Here is a 12145-nt window from a genome sequence, read left to right on the forward strand (position 1 = left end):
GATTTCTCAACAGAAGAATGCTCATGTGCCACCTGAAGCGCCAACGACATCGATCAGACATTCAACAAAGCGCAAGAGATCAGCCAGACCAATTCTGAAGTAGATATGGATTCCAAAGAGAACTCGAGCTAACATCGAAGGACCCAAAGCTTGATTGGGTGCCTGAAGCAACTCTTCCCTGCAAGTCAATGTCAGGAAACATAAAAAGAAGGAAGAGGCCAAAGCTTCAATCAGAATGTGGTATCTGGACAGTGGCTATTCGAAGCACATGACGGGCTACAAAGAATATCTATCTCAGTATGTTGAGAAAGATGGATCCAAAGTTGCATTTGGAGACAACTCAATTGGAGAAACAAAAGGCTACGGTGTGCTCAACATGGGTAACGCCAATATCAGTAATGTTAGCTTTGTTTCTGGTCTTAAACATAATCTGTTGTCTGTGAGTCAATTTTGTGACAGTGGTTTCACAGTGAAGATCAAGAAGGATGAATTCACTGTTAGAAACAATCAGAAGAAGGTGGTTCTGAAAGGATTCAGACAAGGAGGTCGTTTCTTGGGAAGACAGCCCACCAGAAACGTGCCTCATCAGCAAGAGCAGCTCGGAGCTCAATTGGCTATGGCACAAGAGACTCAACCATCTCAACTTCAAGACGATCAACAAACTTGCTAAGCATCAGCTGGTAGAAGGTCTTCCTTCTATTGTATTCCAGAAGAAGCAAGAATGTGAAGCATGCCTCAGAGTAAAGCAAACGCGGATGTCATTCAAGTCAAAGTCAGGACACTTCTCTGAAAGGATTCTGCATCTACTTCACATGGATCTGTTTGGCCCGATCACTCCAAGAAGCTACAACGGTAGGAAGTATACCTTAGTAGTCGTTGGTGATTATTCACGATATACTTGGGTTATATTTCTCTTCAAGAAGAAAGAGACACTGGAGGAACTGCCAAAGCTTCTGAGAAGACTGAGCGTTGAAAAGGAAGTCAACATCATCAGCATCAGATTAGATCGTGGGACTGAGTTCCTCAATACTGTCATTCGTAAGTATTGTGATGAACAAGGAATCAGTCATCAAACTTCTGCAGCAAGAACTCCACAGCAGAACGGAGTTGCAGAAAGAAGAAACCGGTCTCTAAAGGAAGCAGCAAGGACGATGTTAGCCGAGTCAAAACTCTCCTTGAAGTTTTGGTCTGAAGCAGTCAACAACGCATGCTACACGCAGAATCGCTCATTCCTCACTCAGAGACATGGAAGAACTCCATACGAGTTATGGAAGAACAGAAAGCCATCGATTGCCTACTTTCATGCTTTCGGTTCTAAGTATTTCATACACAACAATGATAAGAAGAGGTTAAACACTTTCGATAGCAAGGCTGATCCAGGAGTTTTCCTTGGATACTCTGGAACAGAACGTTCAAGCAAAGCCTATCGAGTGTTTAATTCTCAAACTCTTTGTGTTGAAGAAACACCTCATGTGATCTTTGATGAGTCTACAGATGGTTTCAGGGAACAAGATGTCACAGCCTACTTCCCAATGACGGGTTAACAGGGGTTATGACTTGGGGTGAACAATAAGAAATAGAAATGTACAATTACTTAACATTAAAGTATATGAAAATATCACTTATAGATAAAAAGCTAGGATCATATATGATCATTTGGATACTTATAAAACATACACATAAAAGAGAACTGATTAAGGTGGGTTACCCAATAACACGTGTAACAACTTCATAACATAGAGTTATCCTAATCAAAGTGTTTTGCAGCGGAAAACGTGTGAGATATACATATGAAGATGTATACTCAAGGTTACATTTCTTGAAATGTCAAAGGAACACCCGTTCAACATCATTCCATTCCATCAACTGCTCAACCTGCACATTTAGAAATACATGCAGGGCTGAGTATAAAGATACTCAGTGGGCATAGCCGAAAATACAACATGCATACATATATAAATTGAACTGCCAACAGTAACACACAGGGGTTTTCTTGAATGACCTGCGCTTACTAAAACATTTCATTCATTTTCATAAAGGTGGATGCGCATCCCATTTTCAGTCTATATGATCCATATCTGTCCTTTCTGTCACGCGCCGGGAAGGAGGCCTCCTTACCACGGACGCCAAGACCGGTCGCAAGCGACTCGCGGTCTCCATGAGTGTACACGTTAACCCTAGCTAGCGACCTTTGTCTAGCATAGGATCCCAATTGGATTTCCTTTAAAGTTGGCGAACCAACACAGATAGGATACATATAAAAACATAAACATTTTGGCAGTCAATCATTTCATAAACATTTCATTTTCATAACATTTTCATTTTCATAAAGGGCATTAAACATATAAGCATTTCATAAAAACTGAATAAATAGTCAAAACATATCATGCATATATATTCGCATATGAGGCCTACGTCACGCAGGGGATCTCTATATACGTAATAATAAAATAATGCCCACCTGATTAGGCAAAGCCTGTCGTTTATCCTTATCTCTGAATCGGAATAGCAATGCTAATCCTCCTGTTGCTCAAAGCCTACAAGAAATCTATTCTCAATAGGTCTCCTTGAATTCTAATCTTAAGTCATGGTGTAGTGCTTAATATTCTATGATTCACTTAGCCGGGTTTTCAAAATTTAATGAATAAATAATTGAAAACATTTTCTCTTGAGTTAAGAACACCAACAATATTCTTACTCATCTTTTAATAATTGGAATTATAAATAAAACCAATTAAATCATAAATATTCTTATTGCAAAATATAATGCAATTTCATGACATGGTTAGCATATAAGTAATTACTTAAAATATGCACTTCATAATAATAATATTATTATGCTAATTATCTTTAAAATAATTAATCAAACTTAATAAGTCTAATTAATTAAAATAGTGTATCTCCTTTAAATAAAAATCTGCATAAATCCAATTAAATAAATTAATAAAGGCCCAACAGATTTAAAAATTAAAAGCCCAGCTGAAACAAAAATAAATAAAATCTCGGCCCATGACTCGAGCCCACTACTAATTAAATCGGCCCACTCTCTAACAAAATTTTCAGCCCAACACTAATTAAAAACCCGGCCCAAATTTAAAACCCAACTCCTAACCCAAACCTAAAGCCCAACATCCCACCCCCTTTTCTTCCCTACTCCCTCTCTCGGTCACACTCACAACACAAACGCAGACACATCTAGCGGCTGCGCCGCCCAGCCTCCTTCTTCCTCGTTTTCTTTTCCGGCGTCGACGGATAAGCCGCCACCGCCGCCTGGACTCCCTCTGATCTCTCTCTAACTCACAACCCTGGTCAAGACTCACACACGCACAAATCAGTCCGACTGCTCGCCTCTCTCGACTGATCCGCCGCCGCCTGCTCCGACCCCGGCGAATTCACGGCTGGAAGGCTGCCGTCTCTCTCTCTCCCTCGAATCTCCTCCGTCTCCCCCTGCCGCTGTCAAGCCGCGGCCGCGTCTCCGGCGAAGGGCGTCATCTCTGGTCACTTCTCCCTTGAATCCCCCTTGGCGACGACGAGCGCCGCCGCCTCCCTCGGTCTCTCTCTCGGCGACAGCAGCAGCCGGAGCCACCGTCGCCGACACCCTCAGCAATACCCAGCCCAGACCACCTCTCCCTCTCCAGCTGTGGCCGGGCAGCAGCGGCACCACCATCGCCGCCCTCAAATTCCCAGCGAGTAGCAGCCACCAAGCTGCCACCACCGCCGCCCATTTCCCTTATGTTCTCCCTCGTCTCCGGCAGTGGCTAACCACCACCACCGACCGCATCTCCTTCCCCACTCTTCACCGTGGCTAGGCAGCAACGGCAGAGCCGCAGCGCCTAGCCTCCCTCTCGACTCCATTTTTCAAAAATACATCAAAATTGGCATGCTTCATATATGTATCTATATGCACATAAATTGTATGTCTGAACACTTGGTGATTTTAAGAAATTGTTGTTCTTTATGAATGTGTATACATATGCACCGAAATGATGAGATGAAAGTATGTGAAGGTTTGATGTGTTACAATTGCAGTGTCATAACTGAATGAGCAAGTATAAAATAGATAGAGAGATTCAAGATGAAACCTCTGGTTTGAGTTGCTGAAATCTGAGTTTTGTGGCAATTTGATCCATTCGCAATATGGCTGAGCTCTGCACTTGGATTTCTTTGGGTTTGTTGGAACTAGAGAGTAACTTGAGGGAGAAATGAGATTGATCGAAGATGCTAAGTGAGGGAAAAGATAGATCCTTTATTGAAGTGAAATGACTTTGTAGAGAAAGGTATGGTGATGAATGAGGTGTATGGTATGATTGCAGAGAATGGTATGATTGAAAGGTATGGTGGTGAATGAGGTGTCTCAACAAAAAGCTATAAAGTTGTGGCATATGGTGGCTGATGGAGTAGGTGGGTGTAGGAGTAGATGGGAGTAATAAAATAAAATAAAATAAAAATCTTCCGGGTTGTACTATGAAAACTGTAATAATCGTTCAGTGTTCGTTAAATAAAATAGTTCGTGTAAATGATCGATGCTCAATTAAATAAATATGTAATGCATATAAATTTAATAACTAAATTTACAAATGTTTTTGTAAATCATTTGTGTTGGAATTAAAAATAAATTCTTTTTCTCATTCCGGCGTGAATCATCTTAAATCTAAGTTCAAAATAAATTCTAAATTTAACTCAGGGAAACGGGGTATTACATCCCTCCCTCCTTATAAAAATTCCGTCCTCGGAATTGCATATCCGGTATTCTATCTTGTGATACTAGTCATTCGTTTCATTCATCTTTTTTTTTTTTTTTTTGGCCTTTTCCATCCTGTGATGGTTCCACTACATGACGAGAACAATATTATTGTCTCGTAAAACTTGAATCTTGCGATCAAGTATCTGGACTGATTTCTCTTCACAACTTAGGTCCTGGCTAGGACTACTTTATCTTGCTTAATCACATGCTTTCTTAATTGCGAGATGCTATATGTATTGTATACATCCACAATGCTTGGTGGCAGAGCCAACTTATAGGCTACAAAGGCCTAACTTATCTAGGATCTCAAAAGGTCCTATATAACGGGGTCGTAACTTGCCCCTATTTCCCGAAACGTATAACTCCCTTTGAGGGAGAGACTTTGAGGAAAAATCGATCCCCAACATTAAATTCTAATTTCGATCGGCGTTTATCGGCGTAAGACTTTTTTTTTTTTTTTTTTTATGTGGTCGACTTTCTCAATCATCTGTTGGACCAGTTCAGGACCTAACAACATTCTTTCACTCACTTCATCTTAGTAAAGTGGTGAACTACCTTAATTGTTTCCTTCGTCCTAAGTCACCTTCTCAGATTTGACTAGGGAATTCTAATATCAAACTTTTCTCATCATCTTGGTAACTTTCACTTAAAGATTAATGGCACCCCTTCTGCCATGTAAACTCATTTTATCATTTCCAAATGATTATTTAATGGGGTTTCTAAGTTTACATTGTGGTGGCGTTCCAACTTTATTCTTGCTGTAGCTTCTGGCACTTTAGCCAAAGCATTCACTCTCTTAACTGGAGCCTACTAGCCTTGGGGTTGGGTTATACCTTAAGTTTAGTTCTAGTGCTTTCCTTCCATTTCCTTTTTCTTTACCTCCATCTTGAGGTGATGTACATATCTTGTTTGTGCGTGAACTTTTTCCTTCTCCAATTGTTGTAGTGACTCGGTGGTGAGAGTCTCGTTCATTGCTTATTCCTTCATAATATCTCCTTAGTTTACTAGGGAAATTGAAAATCTCATGCCGCGATTCATTTACGAACTTCTTTACGCATTTCTCATTATTCATTTATAAATGACTTAAATAAGCATTTTAAACTCCATTAAAAAGGAATTGATTTAAAACATTTTAATCCTTTTAAAATCCATACTCATAAAGCCTTAACTCATGCTCTATCTCATATTCTATCTCTTTACTCATCTCTATATAAACTCTCCACTCATCTCAAATCCTTAAGTTCAAGGATAGGTTTCAAGAAAATCATGGTACTAAGTCTCGATTTATCTCTCATATAAGGCTCGTCCAATCTCATTCAACACATAGACAACACAATCACATAAGGCATATAAGAAAACACAATCAAACATTATCAAAACACGCTCTGTTTTTACACTGACTCAACTTCAAAATCTAACCTGTTCTTACTTCGACACCTCCTGGACTCGAGACTCATACCAAAAGAAAGGTCATCGAGTCTAATTTCATATAAAAAAAAGTAGAGTCAAAACTCGAAGTATTGTAGGAGATATGACTGTTTTACTACAGTCTACCATATTCGGCAGTTTTGAGCAATCGAAAACTTGGATTTTTGAAAACAAATAGTAAATGTTGTCAAACTGGGCTCACATTTTGTGGATATCTAGCTAACACAATAAGGTTAATACCATAAAATTTTGGAAAGCTAGATCACACAGGAAGCTACTGAAATGAATGATTCTTTCCCCTGCTCTCTGAAACTCTCGGTAGTAATGTGCAGTTTCGGTTTTGTATTTTATAAAAATAGTAAACGAAGTCCAAATGACTTGAAATTTTACCGATGTTCTCAAGACTCATGTAGAGACTTGGTATAAAATTTTCAAAGTTTTTTTTTTTAACATTGAAAAACCGTCGATCACAGTAGGTCAGTAAGCCTACGAAATTCACCAAAATCTCATCTCAAACTCTTAAAATACTCAACCCAACATTCCTTAAAGGAAACTCATCAAAGCTCATTTTAAACACATATAACACTCACAAACATTCAAGCACATTATAATGCTCATCATACTCAAATCTTGACTCTCTTCTTACATCATAACCTCAAATCTCTAGTAAAACGTTTCAATAAACGCATCATTAAAATTCTCTTCTCATTTTCATGCTCAAAATTACTCAAATACTCAAACACGATCTCATTCATCATATAAATCATTATACACATATAGATTCCCTTTTATCATGTACTAAACTCTAATGAAACTTCATGTATCATCATAAAACTCTTAATAAAACATGACAAACTTTCACATAATAGTCATAAAGCAATTAGACCTCATTTTATCAATCATTGACTTCTCAAAATATGAAAACTCAAAAACTCATATAAACTAAACAAAGTCAAAAAAAAAAAAATTTCTTAGCCAACAAAAGACTTACTCAAACATAATTATACACTAATATCATGCTCAAATACATATATCTTAAGCCAAAATCACTTAAATAACACTTAGGCAAAAAGTCATAATTTTTATTAAACTAAACTCTTTTGAAAATATCACTAATCATGTATAACCTATTGATCAAGTCATAGATCTAACATCATAGGTTACCAATTAGCACAAATCAACATCATAAAACAAGATCATATATAGATACACATGTATGTCATTTTCTTCCTCAAACTAACACTTTTCATTTTTCACTTCTCAACCTCAAGCTTCAATCTCATCCATCATTAATCATCTAGATCATCTCATAAACTCAAATCCATCATCAATACATCAATTGATCCATAGGATCTCAACATCCCAATTTTAGGTAAACTAACCTAATAGAAAAATCTATATCTCATGGCTAATCATCAAGATATTCATATATATTAACTCAATAATCATCAATCATCATATAACTCAAGCCAATTCAAGAAAACAAACAACAAAATTTCGTAGGGTTTCAAGCTCCTAATTTTCGAAAATTTCATAGAAATAAGTTGGGTGATTTTCTTGCTCAATCATGATCATATACTCACATATAACATCATACAATCTAGATCTATAAAAATAAGAATCACTTACCCAAGATTAAACAAAAATCAAAGTTTTCCTTTCTCACTCTTCAAACCAAACCCCACGGTCCTCTTGAAATCTTCAAGAATTGAAAGGTGTTCATGTTGATTTGGTGGATGAATTGATCTTGATGTGAACTTGGAAGCTTTGGTGATTCATCTATGGTGATCTTTTGGAGCAAAATCGGAAGAGAGGGAGAGAAATTGAGAGTGGCCGAATGGTGAAGAAAATGAGGAAAATGAAGTGAATTTGTCTTGCTTAGGAAGGATGATTGGAGACCAAACACTATTCATCCATTTAATACTTGTCCCCCCTATACACTAATCCCTTCCCTTCATCTTCATACCACACGTCCACTTCAAGTAAGGCTAAGGAAATTAATCACATGCTTATTAGATTAACATAATCATGTGTGTGTAAGGTTGTGTAGTCTAGAATAAATCATGTGTTAAGCTACATTAATAAAATCATAAAAGACTAATTACTAATTAATGTAATGCTATAACACAAAACTCTTGTGACCAATATTTAAAATAAATATGGCACTAATATTAGTGCACTCACTTAATTATAATATTCTTCATCATAGGAAAAAATGATTTGAAAATATTTTGTTTGGAAAAATTTTCATAAACCGGCATTCTTTGATTTCTCAGTAAAAATAAACTGCACTTGCTTTGAAAACTTAATTAAAATTCCAAGAGCTAAAGTCATCAAATAAAAATCATAATAACTTGCTCACAATGACATACGTAACAAAACTCACATAATCAATCAGTCACGTAATTTCACATAATATCACGTCAAAGCAGTCGGCAAACACAGACAAACTAGACGTCTCTCCGACCGATTTTTTTTTTTTTTTTTTTATCAAGGTTTTTCACTCTTTCTTTCTCGACTCTATTTCCAACTCATTATTCCTATTTTCTTAATAGGACAGTCAATCTCTCTGACATCTCAGTACTCTCAATAGTGTTAAGACACTATCTCACAATATAGGGAAAAGTACGGGGTGTTACATGTACTATCAAATTTAGATAAAATTCATGACTTCATGCATAATTTAAAATTCATGTGGCTCATATAAATACACTTAACTCACCAATTATAACTTATGCACCACATTTATAAAAATTTCCTTTAACTAAGCACATTAAAACACATATATAACGATTAAATCACATCAGATAAATCAAACCAGTTTTTATTATTAATGGATGCCGAACCCTAATTATTAATAATTAAGCCCTTAATCAGGAATTAAAAGTCGAGGTATGACATACTATCCACTTTAAAAGAAATTTCGTCACGAAATTTGTACCACAGAAAATAATTCTGGGTACTTCTCATTCATGCTAGAATCGAGTTCCCACATCGCCTTTTCTTGATCATAGTGCTTCCAAAGAACTATTACTAAGGGTATCGACTTATTCCTTAGTACTTTAACTTTCCGATCTAGAATAGATTCGGGTCTCTCCTCATATCAATTGGATTCCTAATTCCAATTTATATACACGAGATTTACTTGAGGATAAGTTCCCTCGTCCTTTTGCGGCGGTTCATTTTGCTCCTACCTCATTCCTAGGGCTCATCTACGGGGTATTCTTTTTTCCAAAGACTAAAATAGTCATCAACCCATTTCTTGTTACCTATCACATGAATAATACTTTCCTATGAATTTATCTTAAAACTATCATAGACCCATTTAACTTAAGTCCTCGTACTCGAACACTATATTACGGTCTTAGCTTGGACTCTGAATTTCTATCATAATGAGTGGTCGATATCATTTATAGGACAAAAACTAATCTCAACCAATCACAATGAGACACAATTATATGAAGTCATAAGTTTGGGTAGTATACTACATCGGTAGACTAACATTTCTTGGTCTTATCAAACAAGGGAATCTATTATGACAACTCACGAGTTGCAAGGCTCAAACTCAACACAACATCAAAGCAAGGTGTTGTAGAAATTGTTCAAGAGAATCAAAAGAATGACCAGAGGGTATGAAATGATTAACTACTAGGTCGAACAAAATGACCTCGAGTAAGAACCCATCTGGCTTTTCAACCGAAAGTTGAAACACATGGGTTTTCAACCCAAAAGACGTCTACTGAGATTTGGATCATGTGGACTGGCCAGGTCCAACATCATCACCTCCCAGTCACACGGGAAACATCGTCCCGAACTTGGAGAGCCATGAACATACTATACATAACAAAGCATAAGTTCATTCATGACAACTAAACTTATCTTACGGTTCCCTATCCTATTGATCTCAAACCCCAAACCTCTTTAAGACATATACACACAGACATACGTACACAGGCAAAACACACTATTCTTAAAATCTATCGTGTAGCAAAAGTCGATTCGATATTCCGTCGCACTTGAACATTTGAACGTAGAGACTATGGTTCAACCTTTGATGCAACGTTTACCTTGAATTCGTCGCGTATCGTCATTCTGTGCTTTTCCTTTACCTCGTACATATCTTTCAATTCCTCTTTGTAGTTCAAAAGACCATCATGTTTTCTTGAGGGAGCTGAAACGCTCTAAGTTCTCTTTCATTCTTCTACATTATCACCTTAATGAATCTAGATTGTAGAGATATACTACTAATCTAGTAGTCTATGTTCTTTTAAAATTGTGATCATGCAACTTATAACAATCTATGTTCTCTGGGAAAACATATGTCACTTTTCTATCATTCATCTGATCATAACATCATAGACTTGCGAAAAATATGCCATGAAAGGCAAAACATTCAACATTTCATCATAACATACTCTTCACATAAACATATTCATGAAGCATTTTAGAACATTAACATCTTTAAAACGTTGAAACTGCAGTTACCTTCTTTCCTTGATTGAGCACGATGCAATGGAGTGTTGAGCGGTGCCATATGAACCCGTGTAAGTCTAAAGAATCAAACTAGACTCGACTCTTTAGAATAAGGTTTCTAGGGCCAGAGCGAACGAACCGCTCTGATACCACTCTGTCACAGCCCTACTATCCCAATGACGGGTTAACAGGGGTTATGACTTGGGGTGAACAATAAGAAATGGAAATGGACAATTACTTAACATTAAAGTATATGGAAAATGTCACTCATAGATAAAATGCTAGGATCATATATGATCATTTGGATACTTATAAAACATACACATAAATGAGAACTGATTAAGGTGGGTTACCCAATAACACGTGTAACAACTTCATAACATAGAGTTATCCTAATCAAAGTGTTTTGCAGCGGAAAACGTGTGAGATATACATATGAAGATGTATACTCAAGGTTACATTTCTTGAAATGTCAAAGGAACACCCGCTCAACATCATTCCATTCCATCAACTGCTCAACCTGCACATTTAGAAATACATGCAGGGCTGAGTATAAAGATACTCAGTGGGCATAGCCGAAAATACAACATGCATACATATATAAATTGAACTGCCATAACAGTAACACACAGGGGTTTTCTTAAATGACCTGCGCTTACTAAAACTATTTCATTTCATTTTCATAAAGGTCGATCGGCCGATCCATTTTCCTTCATATGATCCATATCTGTTCCTTTCTGTCACGCGCCGGGAAGGAGGCCTCCTTACCACGGACGCCAAGACCGGTCGCAAGCGACTCGCGGTCTCCATAAGTGTACACGTTAACCCTAGCTAGCGACCTTTGTCTAGCATAGGATCCCAATTGGATTTCCTTTAAAGTTGGCGAACCAACACAGATAGGATACATATAAAAACATAAACATTTTTGGCAGTCAATCATTTCATAAACATTTCATTCATTTCATAACATTTTCATATTTCATAAAGAGCATTATCATATGAACTTTTCATAAAACTGAAATTAACAGTTCAAAACATATCATGCATATATATTCGTATATGAGGCCTACGTCACGCAGGGGATCTCTATATACGTAATAATAAAATAATGCCCACCTGATTAGGCAAAGCCTGTCGTTTATCCTTATCTCTGAATCGGAATAGCAATGCTAATCCTCCTGTTGCTCAAAGCCTACAAGAAATCTATTCTCAATAGGTCTCCTTGAATTCTAATCTTAAGTCATGGTGTAGTGCTTAATATTCTATGATTCACTTAGCCGGGTTTTCAAAATTTAATGAATAAATAATTGAAAACATTTTCTCTTGAGTTAAGAACACCAACAATATTCTTACTCATCTTTTAATAATTGGAATTATAAATAAAACCAATTAAATCATAAATATTCTTATTGCAAAATATAATGCAATTTCATGACATGCTTAGCATATAAGTAATTACTTAAATATGCACTTCATAATAATAATATTATTATGCTAATT

At 36.8% G+C, this 12145-nt stretch overlaps 1 long non-coding RNA gene across 1 annotated transcript; it reads right to left on the reverse strand.

Moving 5' to 3' along the window:
- Positions 1 to 1594: 1594 nt before the first annotated feature.
- On the reverse strand, positions 1595 to 4587 carry LOC131011544 (uncharacterized). The gene is made up of 3 exons (XR_009097007.1): positions 4083 to 4587; positions 2462 to 2537; positions 1595 to 1875 (listed from the first exon to the last, which is right to left on the reverse strand). It is a non-coding gene; the product is annotated as an uncharacterized LOC131011544 (long non-coding RNA).
- Between the last annotated feature and the right edge of the window lie 7558 nt (positions 4588 to 12145).

The sequence above is a fragment of the Salvia miltiorrhiza genome, chromosome 2 (genome assembly GCF_028751815.1).
Source record: "Salvia miltiorrhiza cultivar Shanhuang (shh) chromosome 2, IMPLAD_Smil_shh, whole genome shotgun sequence".
NCBI lineage: Eukaryota > Viridiplantae > Streptophyta > Magnoliopsida > Lamiales > Lamiaceae > Salvia > Salvia miltiorrhiza.